The sequence below is a fragment of the Nannospalax galili genome, unplaced genomic scaffold, assembly GCF_000622305.1.
Source record: "Nannospalax galili isolate Female #2095 unplaced genomic scaffold, S.galili_v1.0 scaffold18, whole genome shotgun sequence".
Taxonomy (NCBI): Eukaryota; Metazoa; Chordata; class Mammalia; order Rodentia; family Spalacidae; genus Nannospalax; species Nannospalax galili.
Window position 1 is genome coordinate 1,154,162 of NW_008346548.1, and position 22,568 is coordinate 1,176,729.

At 37.0% G+C, this 22,568-nt stretch overlaps 1 protein-coding gene across 8 annotated transcripts in view; it reads right to left on the minus strand.

Annotated features, from left to right (window-relative positions):
• Window positions 1–22,568, minus strand: part of Zbtb20 (zinc finger and BTB domain containing 20) — an 843,460-nt gene that overhangs the window by 360,847 nt on the left and 460,045 nt on the right. For all 8 annotated transcript variants that reach the window (XM_008842866.3, XM_029568249.1, XM_029568251.1 and 5 more), the window contains one exon: window positions 2,365–2,412. The gene's annotated coding sequence lies outside the window, so the exon portion shown is untranslated. The remainder of the gene's footprint in view (window positions 1–2,364; window positions 2,413–22,568) is intronic.

Genomic DNA, 22,568 nt, shown 5'->3' on the forward strand with positions numbered 1-22,568 from the left:
AAGAAAAACACTTGCCCCAAGAAACCTAGTCAAAACTTTGAACTCTCTCCTTCATCAACCAAACTGCCCTTTGGTCTGTAGACATTATGAAACATGCTGATGTGATTTTATAACCAATTGCTACGTGTTAGGAAGTATGAGGCCAAGACACTAAGAAGAAAAACAGTGCTCCATACAATGACTAGAACTATTTTACTGAAACTTTTAAAAGCATCAGCATGTAAAAATGTCTTGATGAGCCTGAAATATTAATTAATTAAATGCTATGATATCTGCGTTTGCTTCAAAATAGCATGGCAATGCAGTAGGAAACAGATAGGGCACAGGTTCCCTGCTGAATAAGATGGACAATGAGTACAGGGGGTTCATTCCAGTAATCTGCCTACATTTGTGCATTTGAAATCATTAAATAAACTTAAAAATATATACTCATTAGAACTTTCATTCATTTACTCTTTGTTCACTGACTGATTCATTTACTGTACATATGCAAGGAATTACGGAGATATAAAATATTTAAAAATAATGCTTTTGTTGAGCATTTAGGTTATAAGAATAGTATTTACTTATTTACTTAAAACATCTATAAAGACTTTGTAACTAAACATAAAATTCATAGGTTAAATTCTGAAATCAATACTTAAAATATATAGACATTATGACTATAGCATGTAAAAAATATGTCCTCAGGGGAAAATGAGACTTAGAATATATATTTAATAGTTCTTAGTGGTTGGATTTGAATTATAAAAATAATTACTTTAATTTTTCTTCATTTTACTCCTATGTATTTTTTCAAATTATTTTTAATGATCATGTATCATTTAAAAATGAAAATCAATATTTATTCAGTAGTGGGAAAAGTGTTCTTTCCCAAGGAGCTTCTCATTTACCAAAACAGAAGAAATGCAAACACACAGCACTGTCCTAATAGTTTAAATCTTCATACCTAGAAGTGAAATACACTCACAGGAAAAGAAACAGCAATGCCCAAGGTCTCTGATCACAGAACCAGAAAGAGCTTCCTCTGTGCTGTAGAGAAATACGGGAGGAACCCGATTTTTTTGCAGGCCAACAAGAGTACAAAGTTCTGGATCTTCTATGATGAGATCATTTTGTGGTGAATGAAAGGGAGCAACAAATTAAAGTTACCAAACAAGCCTGTCCCTTGAGCTTGGGGCTCAGGCTGATAGGAGTTTCTTTCTGAGCAGAAAACCAGTGAAGCATGGGAGTAAGTAGGGAGGGAGTTACAATCCTAAAGGCCGTGGCCTTCAGAGGCAAGATAGTATGTTTAGAGGTGACAGATTAAGAAACAACAACAGAGTGACAACTATGGAATTTGTGCAATGTATATTGAAAGTTCCACTTACAAAGCCTTCATTATCACCTAGGAGATGATTTTCATCATTTTATGAACATTCATATAAAGTGAAGTCAAGAGAATAACTTTTAAAGGTTTGGATGAGTATGTTGTTCATGACTAAATAGGCCTGGGTAGAGCCAGGCAGAAGAGAGCCAGGCAAGTCACTCCCTCCTCCTTCCTCTCTAGTATATTTGCCAGGGCATTTCAGTGTAGGCTGACCTGGAGAAAACTCAGCTCTTTCAGACCCTGTCTGACTTGATGAGGATCTTACCAATATAGCCTTGTCCTGCCACCCTGTCCTTGAGATGCCTCCTACTAAGAGTTCTCAGAGGCCACAATGCTATCCTTTAGAAATTTTACAGTCTCACCAGAAGACAAAAAGGCAAAACTTTAAACCTATGCTCACTTGAAGCTCTGATCTTGGTGCTTTAATTGACAAAGAGAGGCATTTTTACTCATATCCGCAAAGGGCGTTTCTCCTTCTATTTGTGGATCTATGCAAGAGTAACTATATCTGTTTTTAAGACTGGGCCATAAGAAGCAAATGCATTTCAAATCTACAGAACATTACAAACTATAAATCAAAAGTTCAAAATGACAGAAAATGTGTTTGTTTTCTTCATTTCCCAAATAAAGTGTTCTACACAAGAAACATCAGTAGCCCCCCTCACATTATCACCCTTTCAGTCTCCTCAGAAGTTCTTTGGAAAAATCGCTCTCTACTAAGACTTTTAAACAGGTCCTTTGAATACTTCTAACCTTGTCCAGCAAAGTCATTCAAAATATCTATCAATACTTATAATGGAATCATGTTTCTTATTCTTCTATAATTTCACTAATGTCAAAATATATTCTTTTCAATTTTAATACTTGAGGTGGTAAACTTGCCACAGTCTTAGGTTTACTTTCTATTTAAAATTTGGTAAAATCAATAGAAATATATGATTCCTTTGCACTTCAAGTTATGAATTGCAATTTAGAAACAATGAAAGTTTACTTACCAATCAGCTATGTTGTGAGAAATACCCAGTTACTGATGGTAAAACATTCTGAAATGGAAAATAATACCAAATGTTGATATTTATTTTAACAAATGTATAACAAGAAGGTAATCATGGAAAATAATACACTTGTTATTCCCCTTGGACCCCAACTCAATGATACTTTATAGAAAGTAAACAACACTTCCCTTTAAGAATAAATATAAAATTTTGCCCCCTCGAAGTGACTTTGGTAACTTCCTGAATGTAACTTGATGGTCACTAGCAGGTTACAACCAGTTATGAATGATTTGTTGCTCATTTGTATAATGCAGTATAACTTATGTTGAGAGAGTTATGTTTTACAGGTAATTATGTACAGTCCTCTTAAAAAAGAATCAAACCATTGTGAACCACCAGGATTTGTAGCTCCATCTGAACGATTGTACTTTTCATTAAATTTTTTTATAAATAAAGGCAAACTGGTCTTCCTTGTTTTTGACTATTTTTTACTTGTGTTCTAGATATAAGTCTGTGGCAATGATGGGAGAACAAGTTAAGGATTACGCACAGGTGCTTTGGAGGTGTGAATTACTGGCCAGATCCTCCTTTGTAAGTTAATGTATAGTTTTATATTCTAAGCCAGGTAAAATGAGTGCAGATTGCAAACTGAAACTTCAACTAAAGCCTTTCAGAATAAACAACAAATTAACATTTACAAAACTTCAACTGTGGAACAACCAAGTCTCCAAATATTATTAATCTGCATTTCAAAAATTCTAGCCTTACAAGCAGCAACTATTATAATTCCAGGTTTTTCTTATCAATTCTTTTAAAAATTCAGAAGCCAGAGGTAGTTTTCCTGGAGGTCATCCCACCCCCAATACCATTGCTATAATTGAAGCCTGGAGAAGGCCCAACATAATTAACCACCTCCAAACATGTTACACAAAGATTGGGACTCTGTTAGCTACATGTAAAGCAGCAAGGACCTACATAAATAAAGGAAGTCCAAAAATTATTGTCTAGCAGAAGTGAGAAAAGCCAGGAGTCAAGGAACCCATGGCACAGTGCAAGAGGAGTATATTGGAGGGTAAAAATCACAAGAATCTAACACATTTGCATATGAAATTTAATGAAGATCACCATGGTAGCTTGCTAAAGAGCCAATAGTCTAGGAATAGTCAATAATAGCCTCCAAGAAAGTTGTAAAATGGCCTTCTGAAATTTGCTATTATTGTGAAGAATGAGAGTGGACAATGAAGACTTTCACATTAAAGAGGTTGACATATCTAATGCCAAAATCAGAAGAGCTCTATATCCAATTCCTTCTTCTCCCTTCACTTACATGGCTTACTACTTACCTGCATAAGCTCTGTGGGAACAGCTACAGCAAGCTCCTCCCTAGCTCACCAAATCAGAAAATATTTATGAAACTGCGACTATGCACAAGGCACAACAAAGTGATTCTGCCTGAAAAGCTGTCAGTAACTGGGGTTCTTGTTGAACTATTAGAAAATACCTACCACTACTGCCAACAGCAGCGAGAAGAGAACCCAGGGCGAAAGGGTTGTTAGGGACTAATGAAATATCAGAAAATATTTAAAACTCTTCTCTGCTTCACATGCTACAGGAATAGAAAGTTTATGTTTGCCAGCCTTTCCTAAGCTTGGATCCTGTGTTACAAATGAAAAATACAAGCAGCCTGTACATTCCCAGGGCTGTGGTTACAACTGACAAAGAGGACTGTGCAGACTCAGTGGGCATACAGTGAACTTTGAAAGGTTAGGTTCAGAGAGTGTGAAAACCCACCAAATTGGAAATGGAAGCTAGTCTGACAAAAAGAGGCAGGGAAAATGTTCAGAATTTTCCCTCTGCTTCTTTTATAGCCAGATGTCTCCAACTGTTTTTGACAACCAAGAAAACGCTGACTCCCCTTAAGAGTTCTAGGCTACTTTCTTGTTTTCTTTTTTTCTAATCTAGGCAACCCATTTGTTAATCAGGGTACTCAGAATAAGTTCCTGTGTACAGAACTGCACAAAAAGGACTTTGGCTACAGATTATTAATCATGTCAAAATTACACTATAGTGCAATTTATAAAGAATGCATTTTACATTTTACTGGAACCCAGAAAATATTTTTGAAGCTGCTATGATGTGCCAGGCACAGCAACAAAACCAGGGATGAAGTTGAATTTTTAATTTTATTTTAATTAATTAATTTATTTTGTTTTTTTGTAGCCCTGGCTGGCCTGGAACTCACTATCTAGATCAAGCTGACTATGCTCTCACAGAGATTCCCCCTTGCCTCTGCCTTCCCAGTGCTGGGATTAAAGGTGTGTATCACCATACCTGGCTGAGGTTGAATGTCTTTGATACCCTAGACCAATATGCAAAGGTGCATACTGGAATTCAAATCAGCTATCACATATTTAGAGGGGTACATAGAAAAATATATGTGTGAATATGATTTTCTGTCTAACACTAGAATGTTCTGACCAATTTTTATGTCAGTATTTTCTGCAATAAATTCTAAGTTCCAAGATTCTATTCAGAAGAAAGAAAAGATGGAAGGAATGCATTTATATTTTAACCTATTTACCAATTTGTTTTTATTAACATTAGACAACAAAAAAACCTATATCGGGCTGGGCATGGTGGTGCATGCCTTTAATCCCAGCACTTGGGAGGCAGAGGCAGGCCAGCCTGGTCTACACAGTGAGTTCCAGGACAGCTGGGGCTACAGGGAGACCATGTCTCAAAAAGACCAAAAAAAAAAAAAAAAAAAAAAAAAACCAAAAAAAAACCAAACCTATATCAACATAAACAAAAACAGTAATAGCAATAATCTTGGACACTCACTTGTTCTAATCAAGACCCATACTCTTAAGCAATGAAACCTGAAAAAACAGGCAAAGTACTTTTTGGCTTTGATTTCTATCTTTGTGCTCCTGAGTTTTCCATACAAAGGAATTTTAAATTGCAATAGCTAACCCATAAGAAATGTTTAAAACATGAGACAGCCTGAACAAAAAAGAAAAAAAAAATCTCACAATAATAAAGGAAAAACTTACCTCAGACCTTTCGCAAATCAGACCAATCAATTTCTCATGGTTTTCACATCCAGAAATAAAGCATGAACTGAAAGTATGATACTGATCCAACATGTAAAGAGGCCAGTTCTTCAACACTTTGTATGTGCACACTAATGGTCACATGCCTTCTCTCTCCCACCCACCTTTCACCTTCCCTTCATTGCCTTAGAAACAGCTAGAATTACTACTGCTCACCAGTTAGTCTAACAAATCCCTGCAGTGCCCAGTGCTGTGCTCGCTATCATTTTATATACACTTTGAAACCATTTGATGGGCAGACACCAAAAGGGAAGAGTAAAATAAAACCTCAATTATCTCCAACCTTACTTATCAGACAAAAATGCCTGGTTCCCAGAGAACTTAGTCAGGTAAGTGAAACAAAGTATTTTCACAGGGCCAAAAGTCTGATAAATCACATACAAATATCACTGTGTACCCATTTAAGCTGGGAAATAAGGCCTTTCACTGTAAAAACGGGAGGGGGGAGGCAAGGAGCTACAAAAGAAGGAAGAGAGAAGAGAAGGGAGCCAGGAGAAGAGAGAAGGCAGAGAGGGGAAGAGGGAGAAGAGAGGAAAGAGGGGGAAGAGCGGGGGGGGGGGAGGAAGAGGGAGGGAGGGGAGAAGAGAGGAAAGAGGAGCGAAGAAAGTAGAGAGGATTTAGGTAGGTACATAGATAGGAATTATGGAATTATGGAAGTATGATATATTTGAGACTTAAATGAAGGCTGTGCAATGACTCCAAAGGCATTCCAGAGAGCAATGAGACACAGTGTACTAAATAAGAATTCAAGAAGCTCCACATTGCTCAGTAGAACTGCCACTGAGAGCAAGAATTCTAGTAGGCCTTAAGCATTCTGTCCTGTCCATGTTGTAGCATCTAGATGTTGTGTTCATTGAGATTTCGGGGTTTGAATGTATTTTGTCATGAGAAAAAAAAAAAAAGAGAGAGAGAGAGATGACATATAGTTCCCAAAGGAAAGGAAAAAGAAAAAGAAAATTGGGCTTACTTAGCTTTCTAACTTAAATATTACAACAGGATACACTCCCGTGAAGTGTGAAAACACAGCTATGTATGCACGGTCATCTTTCTTATTTTCTACTTTACAATTAATTTTATTCTTAGGAAGTTGTTGGTTTTCCATAAAGAAAGTGAAATCATCTCAGAATAATTTTAGCCTTATATTACCTGGAAAATCCATCACATCACCAATGGACACAAAGTCCTATTTTAAAGGCAGTTATGGCTCTGACAATTATGGGATGTGTTGCTGCAGCCGAGAGTAACTAGAAATGGCTATAGATGTTAGCTAACTCCTTTCTAAACAGTCTGAGAAAAGGGAAAAAAACTGAAAGTTTCCCCATCTGTTACTTCCTTTTTTTTTTTCCTTTTTGGCTGTGGAAAAGTAAAATTATGCAAGAGCTTTTGAATGTAAAGCTGTGTGTGCTTTTCCCTTTTTGTCTCTGTGTACCGGTTATGCGATGTTGCGTAACTGAGTATGGCGTGGGTGGTTAACGTTTACTATTGATTTACACTATGCCATCTAATGAATTCAGAACAGTGGAAAAAAAAAAAAGAGTAGGATGGGGAGGGAATAAAGAGAGAAAGAGAAGGCCAGGAAGATGAAAAAGAGGGAATGGAGAGGAATTTGAAAGCACTTAAAGAAGCAATTCTAATGCCTGGACTAGGCTTATTTTTAGTTTTTTATGCTCTGACTATTGTTCAGGACTCAGACAAACGTATTTGTGTTAGTGACCCCAATATTCCAATCCTATTAGTAATCCTAATGAAGATTACTGGCAGGTGAATGTTTGAAAGTACTAATGTGGCAAATTACTGAAAGCAATTCACTAAACTGACAAACTTCTCCATATGCAGCAATTTGCCATTCCTAGATGCATTATGAATCTCTGTCTGTGATAACCACTGCTACTGTTACACTAGTTTATGTTACTACAAATGTTATTTAAAATATGCATAGGTTTACTATCAGGACAAAGAGAGGTATGTTCTACTCTTTCCATTTTCTTTAAAAGTACATGAAAAACACATTTAGAAGCCTCTGAATCGGCCACCTATTACTTTGGAAGATGATATGCCACAGGTTATTTGACTGAACAGAAGAGCCCCAAATAAGATAATAAGAGGGAAATAAAATGAGGAGGGGCCTAAACATATGGATGACACTTGCAAAATAAACTTAAATAATTTTTTACAGTGCGTTTATGAATGGCATTTAACTTCTGACCAGGATGAAGATGGACATTTCAGTCCTGGATCCACCATTGCTTAATGTTTTCCAAGCCATGCAATGAGCCTCCCAAAGGTTATGCCCCATGAAGTGCACTCTGCCTGAAGGACTGTCAAATACCTGAATGTGCCTGTGAGGCTGTGATCAACCACTAAGATAAGAAGAAATACAAAGAAAGAAAAATATAAGTTCTCTTTATTTATCATACTGCTAGACAGCTTGGCAGGGGCCTTGTTTCCATCTTGAATGCATGTTTGTAAATTGTGACTAGGACAAATCACAGGTCACCCAACTGCCTTCCCTTATAACCTATTTTAGCTTAAACATGTTAAATGAATATCTTCTCCACCCATTTGTCAAAGATGCTGTGAGGACAGATGGCAACAGTACACAGTTGTATACCTAGTGCCCAATACCTGCTAAACCCTTCTCTACACTTAGCAAATATTTGTTGAAACTGTGAAATGATTATGGAAGAAATATCTCTGTAGGAAAAGAACACAGAAAAGCTCCAAAAATCACATTTCAATGTTTTACAGGAAATCTTAGGCTGCATTACTCTATCATTTATTTGCAGGCAAAATAATGATGTAAAGGAAATATCAGGCAGTTAGTTTGGGGTCAGTTGACCTCAGTTCCATTTTATTAGAAAAACAGCTTTAGAAAAATTAAAATACTGATAACATCATGCAAGTTTTCTGTTCGTTTTCCACCTGTCATTTCAGCCTTTTTTTTTTTTCAATTCAGTCCTGGGCACTGAAAGTACATTTTAATTTCCATGGACACATTCAAAAGGAAAAGTCATGGGATATCAATGTAACTCATCTTTTAAAAAATACTGAGAAGAATGTAGCCATTTAGTAATGGGTGAGAATATGGCTTTTTGTTGAAGGGCAAAGAAGGTTGAGTTTTGATTAGGTTATGCAAATTTAAATTAATAGATTCAGTCCTGGGCACTGAAAGTACATTTTAATTTCCATGGACACATTCAAAAGGAAAAGTCATGGGATATCAATGTAACTCATCTTTTAAAAAATACTGAGAAGAATGTAGCCATTTAGTAATGGGTGAGAATATGGCTTTTTGTTGAAGGGCAAAGAAGGTTGAGTTTTGATTAGGTTATGCAAATTTAAATTAATAGAAGGGCAACCAAGAATATACTGGTTTTCATTTCCTTGGTTAAACAGGAGTTTTATGAGAAAAAATAAATTCTGGATTAGGAAGTCAGAAATGCCATCTTTCAGTTAATTGGTGAGTAAGACCTTTAGAAAAAGAATTATAACTGTAATCTCTTCAAAAATTCAGTTGAAGATTCAACAACAAGTTTGAGAATGGGAGCCATGTTGCTGCTTTACAAGTATAGGGTTATCATCTTGTCCACGCTGTAGAACTAGGCATATACATTTCAGTCAAAACCTTCAAACATAATAACAGCATTTAACTTTGGCCATTATTTAATGTAGTCAAATTCAATAACTTTTCTCAGGGAGCATCTTAGTTATCTGTCAACATGATCATTGCATGGGATGTTGTATTTCATGGATTCTTTTTGTAAATTTTTATTTATTATTTTTATTTTATGTATCTGAGTGCATTGCCTGCAGGTGTGTAGATTTACCTGTGTTGTGCAGGGCTCACAGAGGTCAGAAGAGATGTTGGATCCCCTGGAACTGAAGTTAGGGACAGTTGTTAGTTGCCTTGTGGGTGCTAGGAATTGAACCCAGGTCCTCTCCAAGAGCAGTCAGCGCAATTAACTGCTGAGCCATCTTTCCATCCCCAATATTTCATGGATTCATAAAAGTGAATGGGCACTTGCCTGCTTGCTTCATTTTTACATATGAAGGTCTCAAGGCTCAGAATTAATTTTCTGAAGAGCATATATTTTGAGACAGAGCTGGGATTCATATCCAAAGCTCACACTTAAATTTTCCACAGCATAGACTAAATCAAAGTATATAAATTGAATCTTATTTTAAATGGCACAGGGAAAGATTTCAAAGGATTCTAAGACAAGAAATCCTACATTATGTAAAATGTTCACCTCATAGCTATCTTATAATTTTTTATCTTAAATGTGAGTCTTCTGTTGAAATTTTTACTTCTTTTCTTACTCAGGTTCTTATGCCTTTTAGAACTTTGACAAGATCTTTTGGTTCCTGTCCTCTCACTGCCCCTCCATTACTAGCTGATACATCTCCCCTGATCAAGTTCTTTCTTTTCTCTTACTTCTGTATAACAAACTTTTATTTATTACTTTTTATGTGGAAGTCATTTTTGTTTAAATGCTTTCATGACTTTAGAAATAAAGAAAGAAAAAAAGAATACATTTAGTAACAGATTATAAACAGGACTTTGGCATGTACTTAGTATTTTTTAATGCAACAAGATAGCAAACACTGAGGGTAATCTACAGCTGCCAGGCTTCCCTCTTGAATGTTAACATTATCTAGACCTCTGAATTGTCAATATGGACACTGGGGTCTGCATAAAGTACCTCATCAAAGTCCAAAAGCAAAGGTTCTTGATGGCCATACCCCTCATTTTCCACAACACTAGATTGCCATTCCTTTTCCTTCTCATTCTTTCCATCCCATAGATGCATATATTTGAGACTGATTATGGCACAACAGGAGGAGATCCTGAGAAATCCAAGTTAGTGTAATGCAGCTTAATGATGGAGGTCAAATGCTCTCAATTCCAACAGAACTCAGAAAGACGCACACCAAAATTGGTACATGGAAAACAAAGTCTGAGGATGTTAAAAGAAAGCTCAGATGTGAGAAAGAGGTCTCTGGATAGTAAGGATATGACTGCCAGAATCCTATAGTTAAGAGTGTGTCATTGTTTCCATTATGAATTTAAGTCTTATGGGATTTATAATTCAGTTTAAACGATTAATTCCAGGCTGAAATGCAGTTCGAGTATCTTAGAATGGGAGATACATTTTTCCCTTCTTAATCCCTAAAAAAGAAAGCATACAGCAAGCATTCAATAATTTCAATGACATTTGTCTTCTCACTTCACAGGTTTCCCTAATAAAGGTGGCTCAAAACCAACAAGCTTAACCTACAGGAGTCAGGGTGAGCAATGTCTACTACAGAATGGAGGATGTTAACCTAGCATGTGAATGGGTGACAAAAGGGTCTCTTATCATTTCAAAAGGCTAAATATACATCATTTGACCACTTTATTGATAGGAATAGGGTCTCAATAACAGTGTTGAAAGCATTCCCACTTTTGTTGGCTAACACTTTTTGTAATTACAATGACAGGAAACAGGAATTTTGATGATTTTCTTAGATTCCGTCTCAGAGTGGGCATTAGATAATAATAATAATCCAATCCTTGCGGGGCTGGAGAGATGACTCAGCGGTTAAGAGCACTACCTGCTCTTGCAGAGGACCCGGGTTTGATTCCCAGAACCCACATGGCAGCTATGAACCATCCTTAACTCCAGTTCCAGGGGAATCCGAAGCCCTCTTCTGACCTCCGCAGCATTGCATGACACAGGTGCAAGTCACATACACACAGGCAATACACTCATACACATAAAAGAAAAATAATAAATATTTTAAAAAATCAATCCTTGCTCCCATTTCTCTAGCATTGTCTGCTCTACCACAATGAAGATACTAGATGGGGAGAAAATCAGTTATACATTAAAATTACAGGTCAGAGGAATACATGAAGCATGAGCATATACTTATTGCATGGCACATACTCCATTCATGTCATTTTATTTAATATAAGTCTGCTGTAAATTAGTACTGGCCAAAGCTTTATAGATTAGCCAGTAACCTAGTTACAAAGTTGTTACTATTCTAAAGGTGCAGACATAATTTAAGAGTTGTAAAGTGGGTTTAATCAGGACTCGAGGGCCCACCTGTACCACAATGGACAATACCAGGAGCAAAATATGAAGCCAATTAACCAAAAATTCTTCTTGTCAATGGTGAGTGCCCCCTCATGCTCCAAGTAGAAAGTAGGATGTAAATAATTCCCCTAAAAAAATAAGTTCTTGCTTTGCTCTGAGTTCTGATGAATCCTTGCTTATGCAAATGCCAGTATTTAAGTGCATATTTGGAAAATGTTCATCGTTTTGGGAAAGGAAATGTATAATCACCTAAGATCCTGTACATCACATCAAATATTTTACTTTAAAAAAATTTTCTTTTTTAAGGCTGGGCATGGTGGCATACCATGCACTTTAATTCCAGCACTTGAAAGGCAGAGGCAGGCATATCTCTGTGAGATCAAGAGCAGTCTGGTCTACATAGAGAATTCCAGGTCAGCTGAGGCTACAAGGAAAGTCTCAAAAAACTTTTTTTGTTGGGCGCGGCTGGGGGGAGGGTTTATTTGGCTACAGGTTAAATAGTTCAACATCTAGGGAGGTGAAGGTGGGAACTCCATCCTGGATCCTGGAGGTAGAAACTGAAGCAGAGGCCGTGGAGGAACAGTGTACTTGCTTGCTTCCCCTAGCTTTTCAACTACATTTTTTTTTTTTTAAGGCCCAGACCCATCTGCCCAGGGATGGCACTGTCCACAGTGGGCTGGACCCTCCTTCATCAATGAGCAATTGAGAAAATGTCCCACAGATATGCCCACAGGCCAGTCTGACAGAGGAAATTCCGCAGTTGAGGTTTCTTGTCTCAAAAAAACTTTTAAGAATTTATGCTAAATAAAAGTTAAAAAATATAAAATGCATAGAAAATTAGGTGATTAGTACACTTCAATATATATATACACACACATATATATATATATGTGCACATTTTTTTTCTTCTTGCCAAAACTTCTGGCAATTGTTACTAAATATTTGAAAGCTAAATGTTACATATACTAAGCCTGGAGAAAAGGAAACAAATAAAAAATAAGGAAAGAATATGTATGCGTAACTTCCCTCAGAATTTTGATCTTAAAATATTTATTAAACAGAAGAGGTCAGAGGGCAATCTTTCCAACCTCTATGTTTTTCTATATAAATAATCGCTTGTTTAAAATAATATTAGAGCTTAGCAAGTAAAAAATTGAAAATTTTAAGTCTGCAGTCTGAAGCACTGTAGAGTTTATGTTTACATATTAGGACAAAGTATTCTTTAAAAGCATGCATGAAACAGAAATCATATTCCACTCTATTCCCACAGTGTAAACTTTTTTTCTGAAACATACATAAATGTGTATGTATGTATATGTCTGTTCATGTATGTGTGCATTTGTATGTGTGATGTATGCATGCATGTATGTATGAATGTGTATGTGTGTGTTGTGTGTGTATATATGTATGTGGATGTGTGCATGTGTGTGACGTATACATGTATGAGTATGTGCATGTATGTGTATGTGCATGAGTATGTGTGTGATGTGTATATGTGTGTGTGCATAAGTGCATATGTCTAGGTGCATGTATATGTGGGGGCGTATGTATATACATGTATGTGTGTGTGTGTGTGTGTGTGTGTGTGTGGCATACAAAAAAACTTAAGATCATTAGATACTTTTTAAGAAAAGGTATTTCTAAAATCATAATTAGGTGAATAACTTAACCACAAAGTGCAGCCAAGCAGACTTAAGAGAATGTACAGTTCTTCAATTCATTCTTCAACTTTTAATGTGTCTTTATTTCTTTGCTCTTCCCTGATATTTTCCCTCAAGCTTAATATCAAATTGGGAACAGGATGAACTCCAGATTCAGGAGCAGCATGAGGGAATGAGCTGGAATGTCCTTCCATCCTTAGTCCCCTATCGGGAACAGCGAACTAAGCAGCGGGAATGGCAGCAGCATCTACTCTGACAGCCTTGTGATACTTGGAAAGATGGGCTATGTACACACATGCCCAGAGGACTACAGATTTTAGCTTCTCTGGTCTCCTTTGCAACAAAGATGGAGAGAGAGGAGATCTGTGAAGGAATGGGTGTGGTTTAGGGAGAAATAGAAGATACTTTTTAAAATCATATTTAAACACATGACTAAGTTATAAATCGTACATTAAAAAGTGAAGTATGCAGTTAACTTAAACCAGTTAAAAATAACTCACAATATTCTCCTCACAAAAACAAAGTAAAATAGAGCAAAACTCACAACCAATTATTTTGACTGGTGAGAACAGACAGTGATATAAAAGTAACAGATGGGAGCCCATTTTTACTCACATGACACACTCACTGAACACAACTGTAAGTGTCCCCATGACTATAACGGAACAATGGTGACTCTGGCCTTGTGCTTCAATAGATCCCCTTTGGTAGCATTTCCTAAATGATTGCAGAGGGGCTTGGGCACAATAATGTAGAAAGACCAACTCATCTCTCTAATCCTAGAAAAGAGAAAGTTGTAGCCTGTGGACATAAGAGGATCCAGGTGTCACTCTGGCCAAATTTCTTCTTAACAATGGAGTAGGCTTCCTTTTCTTACTTATTTTTTGTTCTCTGGTTTATTTGTACTATTAAAATATTGCACTACCTACTATTTAAAAACTTTCACAAATCAATTAATCAAAAGTAATAAATCTTCCCAGTAATTTCTCCTCAGAGTTGAAAGAAAGGTTATTTGCTTACCTCACACTGTGCCTTCTGATCTGTCAGTGTCATTCCATCAACTGTTTCAACATGAGTCACTGATTTTCAACTCTTTAATTACAAAGACTTCAAGCAATAATGAAATGGTGCTGATCTGCTTGCTTTCACTCTATACAAGTCTATATTTATATGCCTATGCTTCTATTTGGATCTATATTTATCTGCTTTATCTGCCTACAGTGCATCTGTTTCTCATACACACAGACATATATTTATATATATACACATACTGTATATATATATGTGTGTGTTAAATATAAACACACATACCACAAGAATATATGAATGTGTGCTAGTGTGCTTCCTCCAGAAACCATGTAGGTACATAAACACCCAGACACATGACAAATATACAAAGAGCAAAAATGAACATGTGAACTCAGCTGCTTAGGGAAAAGCAGATTAACAGCAGCCCTGTCTGCCACACTTGGCTGCTGGCCTTTGAGACTAAACACGGTTGTATTACATGTCACTGATTATTCCGAGAAACAGAAATATCTCTGAAGGCAAAACCATATAAACAGAGGCAATGTAGTCTGCCACACTCATTTCTGAAATGAGGAAACTGAGGTATTAAGACAGGAAGAGTCAAGACTCCACAGCTTTCTAGGGTCAGAATTGGAGAAAGAACCCAAGAATCTGTCTTCTAGGCAAAAGGTCTTCCCACTGTGCTAAACTGAAATGATGAAACTTTTATTTTCAAGCTGAATATCATTTTTGCCATCATTTTTTTGTAAAAAAAGACTGATTTTTAATAATGACTATATGTATGTGTATGTCTGTGCACATATACTATTTCATATAATCTCTACGGTATCTCTATAAAATAGGTATTACTACTCATCTTCAATTTATATATTTAGAAAATCTTGGACTCTGCAACTTAAGCAACTCACTTAGGCTATATGGCTAGCAGTCAGAAAGGCTTAGTTCCTATGGTTCTCAAATTCCAGATTTTCCTAGACTAAGATAACTTCCTAATATATCCCTGATTGTCATAGCAATATCAACCCCACCCCACCAAAACAGCCTAGTGCTCTTATAAATCTAGTAACTAGTCTGTTTTGGGAGATACAACAAGCTTAAAGTAGAGGTTTCTTCAGGCTGAGGGGAAAAAATTAAAGAGAAAGGGAGGAAAGAAGGCGGCATCAGCTCCACATACAGTCAAGCCCATGTGTTCTTCTACAGAGCCAAAGCATGCAAAATTCAGGCCGCCAAGGGTACTCTTATATGAATTAAAATGTAAATAATATTTTATTTCTTTTTCATCAAAGAATCACAGCCTACTGAAAATATTGACTTAGATAGGAAAAAGATGTGTAAGTTGATGGAGGACGGCAAAGGGGATAAAAACCAAAGCTCACTTCTTCTGCATACTGGAACTGGACTTCTAAAACAAATCCCTAACCAACAGTAAAAGTCAATACCCCAAACTGCTATTTTGCCTTCATTCACAAAAGCTAAAGACACATGCAGAATAGAAGGGATATTTACATATGGCAGGCAATTTTATTTTAGGATAATCTTAGGAGACTAGCATGTTTTGAACCATCCCAACACAGAGGACTTTCACACTTATGCTGGTGACTACAGAACCCTGTAATTGGAAGATGTCAGGTGGTTCTGTGAAACTCTCTGGGGTATACCATACCTATGAGCTGACACTCTGAAATTATACTCAACTATACATGTAGCTCTCCATCTGTGCCATATTGATAATTACTCTGTATTTGTGAATTAAATCCAAGTTATTAAGACACGAATCAGACATTTGTGACAAACGGTATATTTAACTCTTTCAAAACATCTAACCCTCTCTATAGAACATGCAGCTACTATGTTATAGGGCCTAATATCACAGGTTGATTGTGCTTTTCTTGGTTTTGTTTTTTGTTTTATTGACAGAGTCTCCCTAGTTCCAGCCCACCTAGAACTCATTATGCAGATTAGGTTGGCTTTGATTTCACAGAGATCTGCCTGCCTCTGCCTCCCAAGTGCTGGGCTTAAAGATGTGTGCCACCATACCTGGCGTTGATTATGCTTTTTAAAAAATATTTTTTAAAAATTTTATTATTTTAAAATTTTATGTGTATAAGTGTATTGCCTGCATGTATGTAAGTGCACCCATGTGTGCAATGCCTGCGGAAGTCAGAAGAGGGTTTTGGATCCCCTGGAACCAGAGTTACAGATGGTGGTGATCTGCCCTGTGGGTGCTGGGAACCAAACCTGGGTCAAGAGCAGCCAGTGCCCTTAACCACTGAGCCATCTCTCCAGTCCCCGATTATGTTTTAAAGAGAAAAATAGATGTGAATTTGAATCTCAGGGTTTTTAATTTTTATAATATGGTTTTTGGCATGTTACTTAAACTTACCTGAATCTGGCTCACCAACTGCAGGGTGAAGAGTTGACTTTGTGTGGGTTAGAGATCATTAGAGATAGTCCTAGCACAGTGCCCCAAAGTAAAGTGGGGCACTGAATATTAGTTATTATGTGTTTAGGAAGGTTATTTGAATATGATTTTCCATTGCATAAATGATATAGAACTCTCTTAGGTCTAACAGGAGATGTGAAGTAACATTTTATGCTGGCTTGATCAAAGTTGAATCTTTTGGTGGTCAAGTATATTCCAAATAAAGATAGAAATAAAAACATTTCATAAAGTCTCATTTTCAGTGGAAGATCTGAAGGAATTTTAAATTCCACACCTCTCCCTTGGTAATTGTTGGTACTCTCTCTTAACAATGGGGCAAAATGAAGCTCTGAGAAACACCCTCCCAATCAATAATAGTAACAACGAAAAATATCACCAGCAGGGGTAAGCAGAATTTCTGTCTTTTGACATCTAAATTCCAGTGTCCAGCTGAGGAATAACTGCTATAAGGTCACAGTTACAAAGTACTATGCTTTCCCCAAGATCTGAGATTATTCACTGAGGCCCCAAACATTAGGTAATGCTGCTCACATCAGCTGCGATAAGGAGGGTGAGTCAGGGTGAGGTCACCATTTCAGGTTAGAGAGGTGGGGTGAAGAGCGTGTTTTCAGATCAAGTGGTGAGAATGTTTCATGTAGGCAGAGAAAGAACTATACAGCACTTAATGTGAGAGGAAGGGAAAAAGGAGACAGGCTCTACCCAGAGAAGGTAGGTGGAAACACAGACCCTGTGCGGCTCAATTGGTAACTGCCTCAAAGAGGAAACCCTCCCACATTCACACACACTGAGAAGTGAACAAAAAAGCCCAGGGTGCAGCATAAATCCTGCTATCCCAATAGCACACACAGATGTTCCACCATTGTTTTCTTTTATGCACATTTTAATTAAGAGATCAGAATCAAGCATTAAAATGTTATTAAATGGCTTGTTTACATTTTCACTATATGTCATTTATTATGCATTTTCAGAAGGAGGACTTGGAATTTTTATGTTGCTACTACAATGGTCCTGCTAACTTACACCCATTTTAACGAACCAAATATGTGTCAGAGAGCTTTTTGGTCCAGGCAGCAGAATAAGTACTCTCATTTCTTTAGCTCTCCATCAGGCAGCCCCCCCTCTCCCCCACTGTACCCACTGGCAGAATGACAAACTGCACTACAGTGCTCAAACACGGCAGGAGGTCCTCGGGCCATAGCAACCTTTCTGAGTTCTCACAAGAGGCTCCATTCCAAATATTCTCCCATTGTCCTCACGAGAAAATGGTCTGCATGCCCATGATATGCTCTGTCCTTGTGCAGTTTGAAAACCTCAGGAGCACCAAGCTACCACAGGAAGAACCTTGTTTTCGAGGAGCTGCACAGAAGCCTGGGGAGGAGGGGATGCAGTGGGAGAAGTAGGAAGAAGTGGTCTTTTTTCCTCCCTCAGCTGAACTGTGTATTTCTAGTATACAACTTGCCTCCATTTACTCCAGTACTAATACTGGAGTATATTCACACTTCTTTCCTCAAATTCCAAAGATACCAAGACAATCTTACTATCCATCTCATGCACAGATCACAAGTGTTCTGCAGTCTGTACTGAACAGTTTAAGTACCTTCACCATAGGGCATCCTCATCTTGGAAGCCCAAATTCATATTATACCTTGTGACTCATGGTACATGGGACTGCAAGTTCTCAGAGGGCAAGACTCAAGCCTCATAGAACTTCTTCAGTGCCTTGTACACTACGAATGATCCAAGTAAGAGAGGTTAAGGGTTTTTTTTTTTCTTTGTCTAAGTGTGTTATTCAGGATAAATACTATGTGTCCAGCACAGACAGATGACAGGAACCCATTCTAAATTACTGTCAATCTATATTCCACAAACTGTCTTATTTGCTGTATAAATGAATATAAAAATGATTTGGTTACTCTGGGCATAACCTTGATGTAAGAGTGTAAATAAGTCTTCTATAATCATGGATAAGACAGGACTTAGAAAAGAGGAATAGCACAGTTCAAACTAGTCTCTTTGGGAAGTAATTCTTGAGAACTTACCACAGAAAAATAAAATTGGTCCCGTTTTCTGGCAAGCATCTTATGTGTCAAAAACTTTAAATGATATGGATATTTTTGTCTCAGAAATTTTATGTCTAAGAATTTATCCAAAGGAAATTAAAAAATCTATATAAAAATTGGAAGCAAGAATGTTTACATTACTTATACTTGAGAAGAATGGGAAACCTCATCTGAAAAAAGAGGTTTGATTAAAAAAAATATCCATTTGCTGGAATACTATGCAGATAATAAAAATATTTTGGAAACTACTTAGTGACATGAAGAATATAAATGAAAAATCACAACCCAACTACATAAAAAGAAATTTCTTGCATAAATACATATTGCTAAGTTAACTACTCTTAATTTAAATACTATTTGAAGTGGAAAGTAGTAGATTTATAAAAGTGTAGAAAGAAATGACTGGAAAACACTAAATATGGTTATTTTTTGAGTGATATTTCTTTTGAAATTTTATACGTCTATCAATTTTATGGTATGATAGTAAACCCATAGTATGACTGTAAATCCATACAAGTCCCCCTTTTCAAATGATCTGAAGAGATGTTCTACTGCTGTATTTGCCTTAGGAACCCTCCTTTTCTTGGTTTTATAAAGAACATCACATTTAAAAATCTTAAGTGTTTGGGGTTACGTAGTTTTAAGATACTCTACCTCTTAAATAAATAAAGCTTTAATAGCTGAGTGATTCTAATCTTAGGCTCCCCATAGAAAAAATACAAATGTACTGTGAGTTAATGGTAGAGAATGTTAAGAATTTGGATAGGGCTTCTGAACCTATTTTTCAATGGTCCTAAATTTTGCCTTAAATTCAGGTCCCCCTTGTGTTAATTAGTGTCATTACATTGTATTATTTAGGCAGACAGCATAACACTTCTACTCTTTCTGATTTATCAATGAATGATTTCAATTATTGGTATGTCTGCTTATTAGATACTGATGCTATAGAGAATAAAATATGTAGCATCAGTCTTTCATGAAAAATCACCATAGGTTTGGCAAAATGAGGAGCTTAGTTCAACATAGTCTATTTCTCTGCACAGTATCAGAAGTGGTAATCATAGTATCTCTTACACTGTTAGCTCCTTTAAAGAGCTCCCCTTCCTTCCATGGCTACTGCCCACATGTCCACACCCAGCCATACTTGTTTTGCAAGACAACATGAAGCAGAAAGAAAATGGAGGTGTTACGACAAGCCACAGGTAGTCTCAATTAATAAAACAGGAAAAAGATACAAAGTATGTTAGTGCTAAAAGTTAGGAAGACATATGAACAAAGCTGAGCTATAACACTTCAGAATTTGAGTAAATATTGATGAACTCCTGCTGTAAGAAGCAACAACTCTACCTATGAATACAAGACTTGCAACCCACGTAGAAGTATTAACTGTGGTAAATAATCACAGCCTTATGAAGGAACAATGTTTTGAAACAGGCTCCCTATGGCAAACATGAATGCCAGGCCCATGCTAAGGCTTCTAACTAAGATTTCCAGAGGTGATAGACAGACATGAACAATCTGAGCTCCCAAAGCAATAGTGGCGGACATGAGCTGAGAATAAAGGTATAGTTGGGGAGGTCCATGCCTCACACATGCATCTATCTCCCTTGCTCTTCACAAACGAATTCTGTTCCTGCTAGGCTGATGTCTTGTTTTCCATCCTTGCTCACCCACAAAGAGAAAGCTAACTTTTGTCTTTGTAAATCTGCTTGTGACTTATCTGGATATACTGCCAGCGACTTACTGACTGTTCAAATTCTCTCACCCTTTAAAAATTGGGTCCAAGTTTCAATTCCCTACTAATTTACATGAATTTCTCCCACACTAACGCCCCCCAAAAAAAACCAAAAAAAAAAAAAACCCTATAGAATATTTACCTTTCTCGGCTCTATATTTTTATGGAGATAGTAATTGTTGTTTGACATACATCTTAGTGTGATTTTAAACCACATGTGTCCCCATGAAGTATTCACATGTGCCTCAGGGACTTTTAAAACAATAAAAGAATGAATGAAGCATTTGTACTTAATTGTAAAATATTACAAGATATGCATATTTATCTTCAAAACTTCTCAGAGTTTACCCCTTGCTTCCTATAGCCTTATAAACTAAACAACACACACACACACACACACACACAGAGAGAGAGAGAGAGAGAGAGAGAGAGAGAGAGAAATAAAAAGAGAGTTTGAATGTCCTGCCCTAGCCTTGCTGCTGAGTTCTTATGTTTCGTATCTAACTACCTACAACGTCACTTCACTTGGAAAAGAATCTCAAAGTCAACATGCTACAAAACTAAATAATATTTTTTTTGTTGCTGTTTTTCCCAAAATTTGCTCATTCCCTGATAACCCCCAGAGCTCCCAACGTCCCAGTTAATGATACTGCATTCCTCCAATGGCTCAGGTGAAGCTCCTGGGACTTATTATACTTGTCTCTTTCTTCAGCCCTACCTTTCAAGTTAGGCAGAACTGAGATACTTACTCTCCACCCTCCTCAATGCCACTACCCATCACATCCCTGAACTACCACAATGGCTTCTCATGGCTCTCCCTGCCCCATCCTCGACTCTGGCAAATCTTTAGAGCAGGCAGACCTCTTTTAACCCATGCATAAGCATGCACACCCATATCAAAGCCTCCTATGGCTTCCTGTCAGTCTCCTGCTTGGTCTTTGGAATCTAGTCCCTGCCTCTCTACATGGTTATTCTCACTACACCTCGGCAACCCCTCAGTTATCTCAGTAAGTAAGCTCAATAAATTCATTGGTTCCCCAGCAAAACTTTAATGAAATATTGGCTTCACACTAGAAACTTAAAAGGGAATAAGCATTGTTTAGCATCCCAAGGAAAATAAGTTTCTCCACCAATGGAGAATTTATTTGTTAATGCTATTATGTCTCATAATTATTTTTAAAAAATGAGAATGCAAAAGATGTTAAAAGGATATGGGAATGGAGATATTTTCCAAAATAGAAAAAATAAGAAAGCCTAAGCAAGTGATGAAGATCTGTTTAGGTTTGTTCTATATAAAGGATGAGACAAAAATAATACACACATAATCTTAAAATTTCTATGGTCATAGTTTAGTCAACTAGTTTAAGGAACAAAATATATATCTAGTCAAAGGTTTATCTGAGAATATTTGGCGTTTTACCCAAGCCTTATCTACATAGCACATGATAATTAAAAGAACCAGACTGGGGGAACTAACCTTATTGGATGTTTAACAACTATAGTTTGGGGCCTATACTAATGTGGTCAGAGGGACTTAAAGGACAGTTTTTGCTCCTTGCCCTCCAAGGTCGACTAATTTCCAGGGATGTATGGGACATCTCTCAAAATGTCCTGTAACTGTGGTGAGCCACCTGTTCTCTTGTTCAGGGAGGTCATGGAGACCCCACGAGATGGACCTGAACCAGTGTCCATTCTACAAAGAGGAGGGTCAACTTAGAGGAAACATATTCATGCTTCCAAGTGAAGCCAGACATGGTCGAACAAGACCTTTGACTTATCTTCACATAAATGGAACTGGTAAAAGAAAGGAGCCAGGAGCTCCTCCCAAGCCCATGTGATCCTGAGGAACAAATCCTCAGATGACCTTAAGTGTAAAAATAAATTGAATTATTTGGGCCAACTGTATGATCTTAAACATCCACAAGGAAAGTATAACCAAAGAGTAAAGTCATTAGCATACTTCTGTATTGGTTCAAGGGATTACACTTCCCAGACATTAGGCTTAAGGCTATATAAAAAGTTATTTAGACAATTATTTCTCATTGATGATTTTGTTCCTAACCAGAAAGTGCTGCTCAGA